Source organism: Furipterus horrens, unplaced genomic scaffold, assembly GCF_987537825.1.
Source record: "Furipterus horrens unplaced genomic scaffold, mFurHor1.1.pri manual_scaffold_1, whole genome shotgun sequence".
Lineage (NCBI taxonomy): Eukaryota > Metazoa > Chordata > Mammalia > Chiroptera > Furipteridae > Furipterus > Furipterus horrens.
This window is the reverse complement of record NW_028327171.1, coordinates 177068197-177085673: the sequence shown is the minus strand read 5'-3', so window position 1 is coordinate 177085673 and position 17477 is coordinate 177068197. Positions and strand designations below refer to the sequence as shown.

The window sequence follows — 17477 nt, the reverse complement described above, 5'->3', positions numbered from 1 at the left end:
CCTTGAAACAGCTCAGAATAAACTCTAGGAAGTTACTTCAAGGTTACACACTAAACATCTGTTGTTCTCAACCTTAGGATGAGAGAGTTTTAGCAAAAGCAAGCTTTAAAGCAGCCTAGATACCATGCAGACCTGATTCCCACAGGAAAGCCAATCTGCGGGCCTGGTTCCTGTGTGCCGCCTTGTGCCTGTCGGTTTTCCGGACCAGGACCGAGCTACATGCACCACTGCCATGAAGACCGGTTCCCTATAAGCAAGTATTTTCTTCACACCTTCATTTGTCTCATTTATGTGTTTTTAAAGGTTTCTTTAGATCTTTCCACAGAAGGGAGAAAAAATATTTTACACTTAGGCTAATATCTCTGGACAAGCCAGGAATGATCTTACGCATTTAACTACATTTCAGTTTTAACACACAGTGAGCTACATTCATACAATTGTTATTGAAACTAACTAAAGGTATCTCAAAAGTCAAAAAGTTCTGATCTCTAAACCATGTACATATGACTATGGTGTACAAAAACGATGGGATTTTTAAGACTAACTGCTAGTATTCAGAAGTTCAAAACAAGAAAGAAAATGTGTCAACCCGAATCCACCCCCCAAAAGTTATAATTAAAAAAATATTCTTGGTGAGATGATAAAAGTCTTTTTAAATATATTTACAAACAGAAAACGAACAGATTCAGTTTTACAAATTTAGCCATGAGGTAGATCAGCATGTAATTAACATTTTCAACAAAAACTCACCTGCTGATTGTATCAGCTGTGTAATGAGAAGGTCAAGGAAGCACAAAGAATATCTAAAATACATTTGTTATGACTTCCTTGACGCAGTGCTTCCCCTGCACCCAGAGGACACAAAGCTTTGTTTTTGTGTGGTTTTTGTTTTCTTTAAATTATTTAAGCTCTTAATAGGACATAAACAAACCAAACAACAGAGTATGCTATAGCCTCCATACTGAGGACCAAAAATGACATAAGCCACTTTCCAACCTTATAACTAATATAAGTGAATAATCCTACTAAATCTATGACCTATAATGTCTTATAGCCTGGTAGCAAAGATATGGGTATTCCAAATGAGAGGAGATAAAATCATCTAGAACAAGATACTAATGCAAATGACAACATAAGGGGTAAACCCACCCTTTCTGTCATTTGTTACCTGACAAAACCAGTAAACCAGATCCTACAATCAAAACTAGGCTCCCAGTGTTTTATCACCAACAGAAGTCATAAATTGGTAACCAGTACAAAAGTGAATCAAACCTCACCAAGAACCAGACATACTCCAGAAAGAGAAACAGAATCTGAAACAGTAATAGAGACACCAAATGAAAAACTTTCATCTCTGAATAGCGAGACTTACCCCTGAAGCTGGAAAAAGCTGACAGCTATAAGCTGCCCACGAGCTACACCTCTTGGACAATATTTGTCTAATCAGCACCAGTGGTTAAATCAACCTGGGCATTTTGTTGGGACCTCTACCTTTGGAAAGAAATTTCATAGGTAATAGCATTAAGAAAATAAAAATTATATTTTTACCTGCAAATGGTTTAAAAGAGAATCCAAACTTTTTAGTTTTTTCCAAGATGCAAGTTTTTTCTTTCTTCCTTCCTTTCCTTCCTTCCTTCCTTCCTTCCTTCTTTCCTTCCTTCCTTCCTTCCTTCTTTTTTTCCTTCCTTTCTTCCTTCTTCTCTTTCTCTTTTTTTCTTACTGTGGAACAGGATGTGCTCAGTTGTAATGGTGTCAAGGCAAAGTTAAGTTTTACTTTCTTTAATCAAATGCATACATTTAATTATAAGCTATATTAACTATGTGAGTAAAAAATGTTACAAGTTAGTCCTTCAAATCTAATATTTTGACCCAAATACAGAACCCTGCAGTTAAAGCAGATAAGCTATTCATGCAGTCTACCTCTCCTGTTTTCTCCAATCAAATTTAATAATCAGAGTGGAGGTTATTAGCCAGAGTAAACTGTGATGTCACATCCATACCTTAATTTCTTTTATCTATAAAAAAATTAGAAAGAATATATGGTAAAGGATGAATATACTTGACTTTTATAGAGCAAATATGTCTTAGAAAGTAGGAGTAGCAATTATAGCTAAAACTATCTATTTTTTTAACTTGAATTGTTTAAAGACATCCTTAATGTCCATGCAGTCAATCTTATTAGATGTCCTTCAGGCATCATTAAATTCTCAAAGCTAATTTTCTGAATCAACATTATAATGAAGCCTTGAAAAATTATTTTGATACTGCTGACTTTGGTATATTAATTCAAAGACATCTGTGGTCCTGGCTGATGTAGCTCACCAGCCTGCTAACTGAAAGGTTGCTGGTTTGATTCTGAGTCAGGGCCCAAGCCTGGGTTGCAGGCCAGGTCCCCAGCTGGGGGTGTGTGAGAGACAGCTGATGGGTGTATCTCTTTCATGTTTCTCTCCTCTCTCTTTCTCACTCCCTTTTCCTCTCTCTAAAAGTAAATAAATAAAATCTTTTTTTTTTAATCTGCAAAATTCAGTCTTCAATGAAGAAAGATTTTTTTAGCATTTAGTCATTAAAAATTTGCTGAGTCCTTTTGAGAAAATATTAGTTGTATATGGCAAACAGAACAATGAGTAATTCTTAATTTAAGACAACCATTAATTAATCTGGTACCTTGTGTCTCATCTATTATAAAGAATGTTTTTTCTTAATATTGACCCTAAAATTCCTTTTGATAATAAAAGTCATATGTACTTTCTGTGGTTTATTTCATAAAAATTCTATTTATGCTTTTTTATTTTAAAATATAAATACTTTCAAATTATTTCCCCCAGTTATTTTATAATGTTGTTTAATTAGAACTAAAATTTTTCTTGAGTTTTTAATATGTTAAAAAATGTTGGACAAGTTTAAGAAAAATACAAAAGCTATTGGACTTTGTTTTCTTAAGTCAAAAAAAAGCTTATTGTTATTAAATGCTACTAATAGAGGAAATGCTTTATTTAAATTGTTATAGCCAATTTTAAAAAATAGCTAATGTTTGAAAGAAAAATCCCAAAACCACTATTGGAGCTGCAAGAAAAAGTTTATTGAATGAGCATGTGCAAATATTTTATAACATGATGTGCTATAAACCAACATATACGTCCAGAAATAGAAAAATGTTAAATGTTCTCCAAATAGGACAGCCTTCCCATCATACATGTATTGCCAGCTTCATAACATGTGAAAAAATGTCACAAGCAAAGCTTGACACATTTTTAATGAAGATGCAATATTAGTTTTATAATCATTTTCTGTCAGACACATATATCCAATCTTGTCTTCTCTGGAAACAACCATTTCATCTGTGATTACCTGCACTAGGCTGAAATATGTTTTCCCACTGTAGCCAGATTTTGGTGTTTAAACGCTACTACTTCAACTCCATCAAATACCTCTATTCCTTCTACTTCTCAGCACTATTATCTATTCAATTCTGCAACAGGACTTATTGCCAGTGACTCAGGAACTGAAGGAATGGAGAAAGACTGATACCATCAAATGTTATCAAAAAATTGCTTCAGAATTATACTCTAACCATTCCGTGTAAACTTACTACAAATACTATACATTCATTAGTAGATTTTTACTGCAAAAAAGAGCAGAAAAATTAGAATAGAACTAAATTTTTAAATGGTGCATAACAAACAAGAACAAATAGGACCCCCTTGGTAGAGATACTAATTCAGAGTAGAATAAAAAAATTATTGCTACTGATGAAAATGAAGAAACATTATACAGTAAGTTTACTAGGTTGAGTTGGTTAAGAGCTATTTTACTGTCATTATAATATAAAGTAAAATAAAATTCAAAGATAAATCCAAGCAAAGTGTATTTTGACTTTAAAAGAAAATTGAAAGTCATTTATAAGACATAGTTACTTACAATAACATTTGTTCTTCTAAGATGTGAAATTACATTGATTTTTTTCAAAGTGCATTGTATTTTACTGAAGCAGGGTTTTGTCACTTAATTGTAAAGTAAAACATTAATTAATTATTCATTTTTAATGGGCTGGGGTTAATGTATTATTTTATTAAATATGAAAATAGCATATTTAGTACAGAAACATATATCTATGAATCAGAAAAACTTCCAGTTTAAAGACTTTTAATTATTATGAATGTAAAATTTGAGTATTATCTAACTCATTTTCTGAGTATTAGTATGTCTAAGATACCCTGAATATTTTCCTGAAAACTGTCGTTTACAATACATTGAAGAAGATGCTATGAGGAAAAAATTCTATGTAAAAAATAGTGTTTACTAAAATAAATAGTTCTCTGCCAAGGTTTACACTACTTAAAATATCAATGGGCTGCTCACATAGTTTTACTATAAATGTTGATTTTAACAACAATGCAAACACATTAGGGAAAAATACTTTTTATGTCTTTACAATGTAATGACTTTCCATAGGCCCCTCAGAGCTTATCTAAAAGATAAATAAAATCCCTCATGAGTGTGTGTGTGTATGTGTATCTGTGTGTTTCCCAGAGATAAACTCTAGTAGCAGTTTTCCCAAAAATTAGTTTTTATTCTCATGGTAAACAATTTAGAGACTTTAACACCATTACACAAAATCAATTTGTCTCCCTTTTTCTTCTCAGCTATTTAAACCAATGTTTAATCAATACCAAGTAATATAGGCACTTATCACTATGTGAGGTTAAGGCAATTTAGGAAAGATATTTTCCTAGAGCTCCTAAATATTTGTAATCTGTGTGAAAAAATATAACCTGAATAAACTATTCCCTCTATAATTCAGGCAGATCCTTAGGAGCTAAGGTTTGGGATAATTTGAAATTTAGCAGCCCTAAGAATACCACTCTCTGCTTTCTCAAGTCATAGTTTCTATATCCAAATCAGAAACTATCTACTGTCCAGGTGCAAAGAAGTCTTCTGGAGATGCTTGGTATTTCAAGTATCTGCAAATAATATCTATTTGTTAGGAAAGCATATGTACATCTAAATATCCATTGGTCCTAAGTAAATTAATGATATAAAAACACTGTATATAATATAATCCTAAATTAATCTACATGTACTCCATAATTACAACAAAATAATTTTTAATTAGAATTATACAAATTATAAAAATATAAACATAACACACAGAGAAACTAATTCTCTTAAAGCAATATGAAGTCTGGGCCTCATAAATGAAAAAGAGAACTAAAATAATTAAATTATTGATTTAAGCCCCTTAAATCAAAACAAAGGATCTCTGTTCTTTCTGAGTTCTAATAGATGAAGTTTTATTAAAAACAGAAAAGTATATAAATAGAGAACTTAAAATTGAACCTATGCATTTGAAATAATTTATAAAATGGAATTTTTATTTATCTTTAATTGATCTATGTGTCTGTTTTTATGCCAGTACCATGCTGTTTTATTACTATGGTATTATAGTATAGTTTGATATTAGGTAGCATGATACCTCCAACTTTGTTCTTTCTTAAGATCCCTGTGGCTATTTGGGGTTCTTTGGGGTTCCACATAAAATTTTGAAATATTTGTTCTAGTTATGTGAAATATGTCATTGGTATCTTGATCAGAATTACACTGAATTTATAGATTGCTTTTGGGTGGTATGGACATTTTAATGATGCTAATTCTTCCTATCCATGAACATGGTATGTGCTTCCACTTATTTGTATCTTCTATTTCTTTCTTCAGGGTCTTATAATTTTCTGAGTATAGGTCTTTTACATACCTGGTTAGATTTATTCCCAGGTATTTTATTCTTTTTGAAGCAAATTTGAATAAGATTATTTTCTTAATTTTCCTCTCTGTTAGTTTGTTATTAGCATATAAAAATGCAACTGATTTCTGGATATTAATTTTGTATCCTGCCAGTTTGCCAAATTCATTTATCTGTTCTAGAAGTTTCTTGGTGGAATCTTTGCGGTTCTCCATGTACAGTATCATGTCATCTTTAAATAAACATGATTTCACTTCTTCCTTTCCAATTTGGATGCTTTTTATTTCCTCTTATCTGATTGCTGTGGCTAAGAATTCCAGCACTATGTTGAATAAGTGAGCATTTTATCCCAAAACAGCAGAATATACATACTTTTCAAGTGCACATGGAATGTTTTCTAGGATAGACCACATGTTAGCACACAAAACAAGTCTCAGTAAATTCAAGAAGAATGAATTTATATCAAGCATCTTCTCTAACCATATTGGTATGAAACTAGAAATCAATCACAAGAAGAACACTGAAAAACACACAAAGACATGGAAGCTAAATAGCATGTTATTAAACAATGAATGGGTCAACAAGAATATCAAGGAAGAAATCAGGTAATACCTTGAAACAAATGAAAATGATAACACAACATTCCAAAATCTGTGAGACACAGGGAAAGCAATCCTAAGAGGGAAATTAATAATATTACAGGCCTATTTCAAAAATAAAATTAAAAAACCTCAACTAAACAGTCTAACTTTACACCTAGAGGACCTTGAAAAGGAACAAGAAATAAAGCCCAATGTGAGTAAAAGGAAGGAAACAATAAAGATCAGAGCAGAAATAAATAAAATAGAATCTAAAAAAATTATACAAAAGATAAATGAATCCAAGAGCTAGTTCTTTGAAAAGATAAACAAGATTGACAAACTGTTAACCAGACTCATTAAGAAAAGAAGAGAGAGGACTCAAATAAAATCAAAAATGAAAGAGAAGAAATAATAACTGACACCAAAGAACTACAAAGAATTACAAGAAAATATTATGAACAACTATCTGCCAACAAACTGGACAAACTGGGTGAAGTGGGTAAATTCCTAGAAATATACAATTTTTCAAAACTAAATCAGAAGCAATCAGAGGATCTGAATAAACAGATTACACGTAGTGAAATTGAGGCAGTAATACAAAAAAAAAAAAAAAATTCCCAACAAACAAAAGCCCTGGACTGGAAGAATTCACAGGAGAATTTCACCAAACATTCCAGAAGAACTAACACCTCTTCTTCTCAAACTGTTTTATAAGATTCAAGAGGAGGAAAGGCCCCCAAGTTCATTTTATGAAGCCAACATTATTCTAATTTCAGAACCAGATAAAGACACTACAAAAAAGGAAGTTATAGGCCAATATCCTTGCTGAACATAGATGCTAAAATTCTTAACACAATATTAGCAAACTGAACAGGCAATTCATCAAAAATATCATACACCATGATCAAGTAGGGTTTATTCTGGGAATGCAAGGTTAGTACAAAATTCTCAAATCAATAAATGTGATTCACTGCATAAACAAAATGAAGGATAAAAACCACATGATCATATCAATAGATGCTAAAAAGCATTTGATAAAATCCAGCATCCATTTATTATAAAAACTTTCAGCAAAGTGGGATGAGCGAGAACATACCTAAACATAATAAAGGCCATATATGACAAATGCACTGCCAGCATCACACTCAATGGGCAAAAACTACAAGTGCTGCCTTTCAGATCAGGAACAAAGCAGGGATATCTGTTTTCCCTTAATTTCTATGTTGCTAAATTCCAGTCAGTGCTTTCACCAGGGCCTTTTCATATTCCACAGAGGACAAGATAATGGTAAGAGAGGGTCACACAATTAAGACAGGGCCAGAGAAGAAATGTGATCATTATAGACACAAGTTGAAATGACTATTTAGTCCAGAGGAACTTCAATAACATGGTTGCTTTGTAGAACATATTGTTAGTCTCTATTCAATTTTAAAATATATTTGAGAATACAATTTGCTTCATCACAATGTTTCTTTATGAGGACACACTTATTGCAAGTGGCAGGAAGGATTGGACTTTTTCTAGCAATTGGCTTGTTTTTGATAACTGTCTTACAGCTTTGAAAATAATTGTTTTTCTCTTTGTTGCTTACATGCTTAGACTCAAATTTGTTGCCTACCCCTAGAAAAGTGCATGTCACATATTTATCAATTAATCCTATTGCATAAACATTTCCCACCCAACTTGCACTCCTTATTTCTACTAGTTTTATCACTCATTTTTTTCATGTATTAAATTTTTCTTTCTTCAGATATCTTTAACCCCTTATCCTAGTTCAATAATCAGTCTATAACTACCAGGGAAAAACTAGTCCACACACTAATAGAAATCTGGGATATTCCATTAAACAAATGAAAAGATGAAGTTCTATAAGACTCCTCAGGGAAAGGTGAAGTTTTAGAGAAATGTAAATGGAGTACTTTTAGGCATAAAGCAAGGCTGTGTGTAAAGGTATACAGCCTAAAAAGTGGCTTCCAACTCCTGTTTTCTTGGGTGCCACAAAGGCAAGATAAACCCTTTGAGTGCCAACATCACTGTGAGTGACACTGACAAATTTTCCCAAAAGTGCCAGCTTTGCTCCCAGAGACTCTTTTTTTGATGGCTATAAATGTAAATAACAGTGGAATAATTTGTATTTTATGTTTTGTTCTCTTTTTTTGTACCTCAGGTTATATATTGATATAATTTTTCTCATGTTGATCCAAATTTTGAATTATGCATGGCACTCAAAGGGTAAATGTAGAATGTTGTGTTAGAAACCTCATATCTGAAGCTCTGTGATTGTGTTGGGTATTGAGCTTCTTTTCTCTATGTCAAGGTAACTTAGGTACCCTCAGGCAGTAATGGTATCTTTAATTCTTGATATGATTTCAGACAGAAAATTTTCTGATTATGTATAATTTTAGAGCATGAAACTTCTCAATAAGTGTAAGAAAAAAAAAAAAACCAGTCTTCACTCAAATAAGGGGGTTGCTATAACACACTTCAGCTGTAATGTACCCTTGGAAGAAATATTGTTCCTGCTAAGTCTACTGTCAACTTTACTTATGTCTGTTATCTCAGCCTCACTATAGACTTTTCTTTTTTAGTCCAAGTTAATTTTTATTTTCTCTTGTGTTTAAATATAACAATATATAAGTCAAGAATAGATGTTAAATTAATGAAATGCTAAGTTTTATGAAGTCAAAACACAATGCCAACACAGTTACAATTTCAGAACAGAATGATCTGTTTTTGGTTTTTGCAATTATACCACATACATTTAGGAAAAAAAAAGTGGTTATTTTTTCAACAAAGTCTTAATGAACTTAACCCATACTTACTAATGTTATGTTTTTGCCCCTCCATTTATGTACCATCCTAGATCACTGACTTAAAAATGGCATTCATTTTTATGGCTAAAGAAAATAAGTGTCACTTCATTGGAGTTAGATGAATCCTGAAAACTTCAACTTGCTATACCTCAGTCTAGAATTTATTCACCATGCAATTTGGAATATTACGACCAAAGAAAAATCTTAAGAATATCTAGAGATAAACACTTTAAAACATTCTTTGTACAATTACTAGAAGAACTTCAACCAGATTTACCTATCAGGACAGGAGAAAGAAGGAGGCAAGGAGTATATAATCTTTACTTTAGGCAGAAGGACAATGGAAAATCTAGCTTTGGTAGTTGCAATGAATGTAATTAAAATTGTCTTTATTAGATATGGAAATCTCAGTAATAGATATTATGGTCCTGGATACCTATAGCTATTAATAAAGATAAGTTAATGTATCCCTGACTACTACGAGGAGGCCTAAAATCTAGAAATGCATTTGGTTGCGCCCTGAGCATTGGTTATCAACACACCACCAGGCCATTCTTATGTGGTTATCAGGTAATGAAAGGTAGTAGAGCTCCACGGTCTTCTAAGAGATTTTAACATGAAAGTAATGAAAACCAGTAGCTTTCCCTCAAAGACCAATGTTTAAAAAATCAGGCAATGTTAGCAACCTCTCTCTCTTTCCTCTTGAGTTCTACAAATTCCTGTTCACTACTGACCTTAGAATGATGAACTCTCAACAAGGTCAGGAGGGAGGCAGAGTGGCATAACTGTTACCTTCAGGCTCTGAATGCAGACTAATCGAGTTTAAAGTCTGACTCCATCAATACCAGGTATGTGGCTTTGGGTAAGGGTCTTCATATTTCTAATATAAGATATTAAACACTGCAGTTTTCCTATTTATGAAATAAGGATGATGATAGTATTGTTGTAAAGAGTTAAGTAAGACGGTGTATGTCAAAAGTTTATACAGTGCTCATAACATACTATGTACTTGATAATGTTATTGGTGTGTTTTATTTGAAAACATACAACAATAGAAGTTTTCCTCAAGAAACCATGGAATACCTTTTTAAATATAACAGTCATGTTGAAGATACTAAAAATGTTTTAAATTCATGAGAAAATCTTGTCTCTAGGGGTAAACTAGGAGTAAAACACTTTTGTCTTGCAAAAAGACATTAAATAAGCACTTAATTTAAATGACAAGATATATCTAATAGTTTATTTAAATAAAAAAATGACACAGTAATTGAACCAAACATAACTTTTCTTCTCTCAGAAAAATGTATTACAGTTTCTTACAAAACTAAATGTTCTCAAACCATACCATCTATCAATTGTGGTCCTTGGTATTTACCCAAAGGAGTTCAAAACTTATGTCCACACAGAAATGTGCACCCAGATGTCTATAAAAGCTTTATTCATAATTGCCAAGACTGATGTCTTTCAATAGCACAATGGATAAATAAACTATGGTACATCCAAACAATAATATATTATTCCATGCTGAACTGAAATGAGCTACGAAGCCTGAAGAGACATGCAGGAAGCTTGAGTTCATATTGCTAGGGGAAAGAAGCCAACCTGAAAGGGCTACATATTATATGATTCCAAATATATTATGTTCTAGAAAAGACAAAGCTGTGGAGGTCATAAACAATCAGTTGTTGTAAGGGGTAAGGGTAGGTAAGAGTTATATGAACAAACAGAGGATTTGGGGGGAGTGAAAATACTCTGTATGGTAGACCTTTGTCTAAATGCATCGAATGTACAATTCCAAGAGTGAACTCAGAGATAAACTATAAACTTATAATATGTTAATTCAGGTTCATTCCTAGTTTTAAGAAAAAGTTCCATTATGATGAGCAATGCACTTAATGAGAGAGGCTATGCATGTGTTGGGGTGGGGTATATGGAAAATCTCTGTACCTGACCTTCAATTTTGCTGAAAACCTAAATCTTCTTTTAAAAAATGGGTTTTAGAAATAAAAAAAATTTAGTAGAAATGCATTCATTCATCCCATAGTAATTTGTGTCACATATATTAGATATGAAGCATACTATTTATTCTAGGAATCTTAAAGGTGAGAATGTCAAAATATCTGCATTCAAGGAGATCATGACATCTTGAGAAACAAGTGGATTTTAAGCAAGTGGAGGCTGCCCAAGTGAGGGCAGGTTGCCACACACGCCACATGTCTTATGTTCTACACCATTCACAGTGACAATGTACTGAGAAATGTTACCCCCAGAACTGTGAGAGTACAACATGAAGAGCATGTATATGGGTAGACAGACATGCTGCATCTCCCTTCATGACTAAGAAGGAATACAACTACCTCAAAACTAGAAACAACCAGAAGTTCTAGAAAATCAAACTACAGGGGAGTCCATCAAACAAAGATATAAAGAAGAAATACTCATTCAGACAGGTAGGAGGGCTGGAGAGGACATGGTGTGGTGGAAGCAGCAGCAGTAGCTGAAAGAAAGTGCAGTCACACATTTTACAAAGTCAGAAGGGACACCTGGGGAGCGTTCCCAGCTCTTCACCAGAGCTAGCAGCTCACAGACCCAGCACTGGGGAAAATCAAGCCTCATTGTTTCTGACTGTGCAGACCAGGGAGGGTTGGGGTGGAGGTGAAAACTGACGGTCTCTTAGCAGAGTCTGCTTGTTTAAAGGTCCCCCACAGTCCTAGAATGTCCACAGACCCACCCATTCTGGGAGCGAAGGCCAGGGCAGCAGCTAGAGGGGCGCCATTCCTGTGCAGAAGTGGGAGAGGTGCCTGGAAAAGGGGCGAGTGCTGGGCAGGTGGCATTGTTCTCTCTCACACCACTTCCCCACATACAGTGCCACAACGTGGTGAAACAGGTCTCCCTTTACTAATGAATCCCTAAGGCTCCATTCCTTACAACGTAACAGGAGCGACAGCTCTACCTGGGATGCAGAGGCAAACAAACACAGGAGCCTGTCAGAATGAGGAGACAGAGAAGTATGGCCCAAAAGGGGGAACGGATCAAGGTTCCAGTGGGAGAACTAAGCGATGAGGAGATAGCCAACCTAACAGATGCAGAATTCAAAACACTGGTGATAAAGATGCTCACAGGCTTGACAGATATGCTTGAGTATGGCAAATGCATAAGAAAAGAAGTCAAGACTATTCTAAGTGAAACGAAGGAAAATCCACACAAAACCAATGGTGAAGGGAAGGAAACCGGGATTCAAATCAATGATTTGGAACATAAGGAAAAAAAAAAAAGTCAACCAGTGCAGAATGAGGAAGCAAGAATTGAAAACAGTAAGAAAAACTTCCCAAATTTTGTGAAGGAGATGGACATACAGGTCTGGGAAGTACGGAGGGTCCCGGGCGAGCTGGACTCAGAGGGGACCACACCAGGACGCATCATGATTGAGATGCCAAAGGTGAAAGATAAAGACAGAGTCCTGTGGGCAGCAAGAGAGAGGTGGAGAGTTGCCTATAGGGGGGTGCCTGTAAGACTATCAGCTGATTTCTCAGAGGACACTTTGCAGGCAGGAAGGGACTGGCAAGCAGTATTCAATATGATGAAAAGCAACCTACAACCAAGATTACTCTATCCAGCAAAGCTATCATTTGGAATGGAAGGGCAGATGAAGTGCTTCCCAGACAAGATGAAGCTAAAGGAGTTCACCATCATTAAGCCATTATTATATGAAATGTCGTAGGGATTTACTTAAGGAAAAGATCAAAACTATGAACACTAAAATGACATCAAACTCACAAGTATCAACAACTGAATCTAAAAAATAAAATCAAAATCCAACTAAGCAAACCAGAATAGGAACAGAATCATAGGTATGGGGATCATTTGGAGGGTTATCAGCTGGGAGAGGGAAGAGGGAAAAATGGGGAAATGGTGCAGGGACTAAGAAGCATAATCAGTTGATACAAAATACACAGGGGGGTGTTAAGAATAATATAGGAAAGGCTGAAGCCAAAGAACTTATATCCATGACCCATGGACATGAACTAAGGGGGGGTGGGACTGCTGAAGGGAAAGGGGTACTGGGCAGAGGGGAGCAAAGGGGAAAAAAATTGGAACTACTGTAACAACATAATCAATAAAATATACTTTAAAAAAAAGAGTATGTATATGGCCTTTAGTGAGGGACTCCTATTTGACCCTAGTGCTAAAAAATAAATATTTTAATAAAGGAAATTAATTTATATAATTCAACTCAAAAATATGTATTTAGCATATTTTATTATGTATAATTTAACTGTTAATATAAACTTTAAAAGACAACATACATGGTTTACAGGTCAAATAACTGATTCTCATGCATATTAGGGAAGATATATGTGTTTATCCAATTAATAATAGTAATAGTTAACCCTTATATAAACTTACCATGTGTCAATTTCTCTTCTAAGCACTTACCATAAAAGGTCTGTCTGGAGAAAGTCCAGCCATTGTTAATATATTAGAATAGTCTGTGTAACATTGATGTAACCTGGCAAAGAGAGTGAACTGGAATGCGCACACATGAACAATGACGACTTCACTGTACTAGTCAATGGGGGCAGTAGATGCCTTTGAGTGAGACTGTGTACTGTGTGGCTGTTGCTTTCAAAATAACTGAGTAGAGCAACACATCTGCATCAAATTTTGCATTAAGCTTGAACATTCCTCCACAGAAAGTATTCAGATGATTCAGAAGACATTTGGAGACAATGCAATGAGTGCAGTGCAAATAAAAGTGTGGAATTAATGCTTCAAAGATGGTTGAGATTCTGTTGAAAGTGATCCACATTCTGGAAGGCCTGCAACAAGCAGAACACCTGAGAATGTCGAACGTGTATGGGCTGCAATCAACAAAGAGTAGCAACTGACAGTGTGAGAACTAGAAGCTGATCTGGGGTTGCAAAAACTACTGTGTCTGAGTTTTTGACAGAGGATCTTGGCATGAAACATGTCATGGAAAAATGCATTTCATGGCTTCTGCTACCAGAGCAGAAGGAGCATCATGCTGCAGTTGCTATTGACTTGATTCAAACTGCTACCAATGAACCAGATTTCCTTAAGAAGATCACAACTAGAGATAAATGGTGGGTCTATGGCTACCATCCAGAAACAAAGGCCCAGTCATCCCAATGGACGTTACCTGGTTCTCCACACCCGAAGAAGGTACGGCAAATAGCAACATGATTAAGGCCATGTCAACCGTGTTTTTTGACTGGGAAGATGTTGTCCATCACAAGTATGCCTGCCCCAGGCCAAACAATTACTAAGGAGTACTACCTCAATGTTCTTTATTGGTTGAGAGATGCAAAATGACTAAAATGGCTGCAGCTGTGGGTAACTGGTGATTGGCAACTTCATCACAACAAGCCTTCTCATGCCTCACATTTCAGGCAGAGATTTTTGGCAAAACATCAAATCACTCAGGTGACTTAGCCTTCCTACAGCCCAGATTTGGCACCCTGTGACTTCTGGCTTTTTCCAAAAACTAAAATCACCTCTGAAAGGGAAGAGATTTCAGACCATCAGTGAGATACAGTAAAATATGATGGGGCAGCTGATAGCAAGTGGGAGAACTGTGTGAGGTTCCAAGGTGCCAACTTTGAAGGGGACTGAGGCATCATTGTCCTATGTACAGTGTTTCTTGTATCTTCTTCAATAAATATCTCTTTATATTATGTCACTGGATACTTTCTAGACAGGGCTTGTATGTTAATTTAATTATCAAACAATCCTGTGATGTGCCCCAGGTTCCCAGCTGGCAAAGTAAGCATTCAAACCTGGAGTCTGGGTCTACAGTCCATATTCTTTACCACTTTGCAATTATCTAGGTATTTTTACTGCTAAATCCCAGTGTTTTGCTCTGCAGCATGCTTTATTTATATGCTTAAGTATGAACACTGAAAAATTACCTTAACCAGTATCTGATAGATTTTCTTAAACACTGAAATTATGATGAGTTATGCGGTCATGGAAATTTTGTTGTCCCCAGTCAGAGAAGGAAAACTCTGACTCCAAAAAACCTCCGCTGCCTTGCGGCATACCTCTTCAGGGGAAAGGCTAAGGGAGTAAACCCCGACAGAAAATCCGGAGCCGGAGTCCCTAAGGCGGTTTGACATTGTAGTCAACACCGGCAACTCCTGCGGCGCACCTGAACCCAAGCTGTATTGACTCCGTCTTTCCCTTGGATCCTTCAGCTGCGAAGAGAGGGGGGGTCTGCTGCATGGGCAACAGCAGACCCTCCATATCACCCTGCCCAGGCTCTGTAGCTTCAGCGTCATCGCAAGATGTCGATTCAACACGGGAGGAGACAGATACTACCATGTCACTCCCGAGTCGGACTGCACAGCCATTCTCGGCGGTGCAGATAGACTCTTAAGAAGCTACACCATCGTCTCTCGAGACGGACGGCTGCCGACGACGACGACGAGTCAGATGAAACATACAAACAAGAAGTTTGTTTTTAAAACTATAATTATTCTGTTTGAATGAGATGTGTTATGAGTTGATGAGGAACCAGACTAGGGATTAGAGGATCTGGATTCTTAAACAACTTCCTTGCTATGTGTCAGGTAGTTTCTCTCCATTGCTCATGCTTCCTCAAATATAGTTTAGCTCTGGGTTCTGTCCTTGTCTGACATTTCACAGTTCCAAAATTCTGCAGGTGCAACCACTTTTCCCAATGCTGACACCACAGAAGAATCTTTCAACACATTTTTCTAGAATGTTCCCACAATGATCTTTTGTGAATGTCTACTGTAGCTCCTTAAGAAAAGCAAGTAGTCGAAGGCATGAGGTCACAGTGCACCTGATTCCTTAAAATGCTTAACAGAATTTTTACCCCATTCTCAGGAGAGTGACTTCTAGGAGGCTAGAACAGTGTGAAAGGTCAAAGCTAAGCCAGCCAGCAGCAAAGGACTGAGCTATAACTCTGTGTCCAGGTGGAAGACAGAGCTGTGAATTTGTTCTCCTGCGCTCTGCATTTTGAACTCTGCTGAATGACCTTACTGAAGAAAGCAGTAGGCCACTTAACAAGCCACTCTTAGAGTACTAAATCCTGTATAAACTTCTGGTGAGTTTTTACTGTATATAGAAACACACTCTAATATAAAATTTAGAACAGCAAAGGAAACTTACCATCATTTTAGATGTTTATCATTATTTATCTCTAAATGTATATTTACAAATCATGAAATCCAGGGTTGTGTTTCATTATACAGCGCTTTAATTAAATTCCCAGATCTAAAGATTTAACTGTTTATTCCACCTCACTGCCAAGTTAGAACTGACACATCCAGAGACAGGAGTTTAAAATGGGATTGCACAGTCACAGCCAAAGCTTACCGTCAGCTGCCAAGCAGGATGCAGACTGCTGGCTGCTGGCGGCTGTCATCTCAGCAGACTCTCCCTGAACTGCCAAAGCCTGGGGGAAAGACTGATTTTCTTTAAAGACAGCTAAATGTTTTAGGGGGATTGTACTGCATTGAATTTGTATCATATCTACAGAATCTCTTAATTGAATTATAGAGCTTTATATGAGAACTTCATTTTAAATACATTCTGAAGAGGCCTCAATATGTATATACAAAACACTGCAGGATTCAGTCAAAAACAGTTGCAAGGATTTTGGAAGCCTCTGAATCTGCACCCACCATTTTAAGATCATCGTCGTCGTCGTCGTCGTCGTCGGCAGCTGTCCGTCTCGAGAGACGATGGTGTAGCTTCTTAAGAGTCTATCTGCACCGCCGAGAATGGCTGTGCAGTCCGACTCGAGAGTGACACGGTATCTGTCTCCTCCCGTGTTGAATCGACATCTTGCGATGACGCTGGAGTGTCCTCTCCAGTGAAGCTGAAGCTACAGAGCCTGGGCAGGGTGATATGGAGGGTCTGCTATTGCCCATGCAGCAGACCCCCCCCTCTCTTCGCAGCTGAAGGGTCCAAGGGAAAGACGGAGTCAATACAGCTTGGGTTCAGGTGCGCCGCAGGAGTTGCCGGTATTGACTACAACGTCAAACCGCCTTAGGGACTCCGGCTCCGGATTTTCTGTCGGGGTTTACTCCCTTAGCCTTTCCCCTGAAGAGGTATGCCGCAAGGCAGCGGAGGTTTTTTGGAGTCAGAGTTTTCCTTCTCTGATGTGCCCTGACTGGAAGATCGAACCAGCGACACTTAGCTCGCAGGCCGACGCTCAATCCACTGAGCCAAACCAGCCAGAATTGTTATTTACCTTGAAAGCAACCCCTAAATCAAGCAGATAGGTGGCCTTGTTTTATAATTTTAGAGCATTAAGTTCTAGTATTTGAAAGGACAAAGCATTGTCTTGGCAGTATT

At 36.3% G+C, this 17477-nt stretch overlaps 1 long non-coding RNA gene across 1 annotated transcript in view; it reads right to left on the bottom strand.

The window, feature by feature from the left end:
• Window positions 1-1639: 1639 nt before the first annotated feature.
• LOC150022345 (uncharacterized) overlaps window positions 1640-17477 on the bottom strand; it is a 38743-nt gene continuing 22905 nt past the window's right edge. The window contains exon 3 of the long non-coding RNA XR_016509437.1: window positions 1640-1719. This is a non-coding gene — a long non-coding RNA (uncharacterized LOC150022345). The remainder of the gene's footprint in view (window positions 1720-17477) is intronic.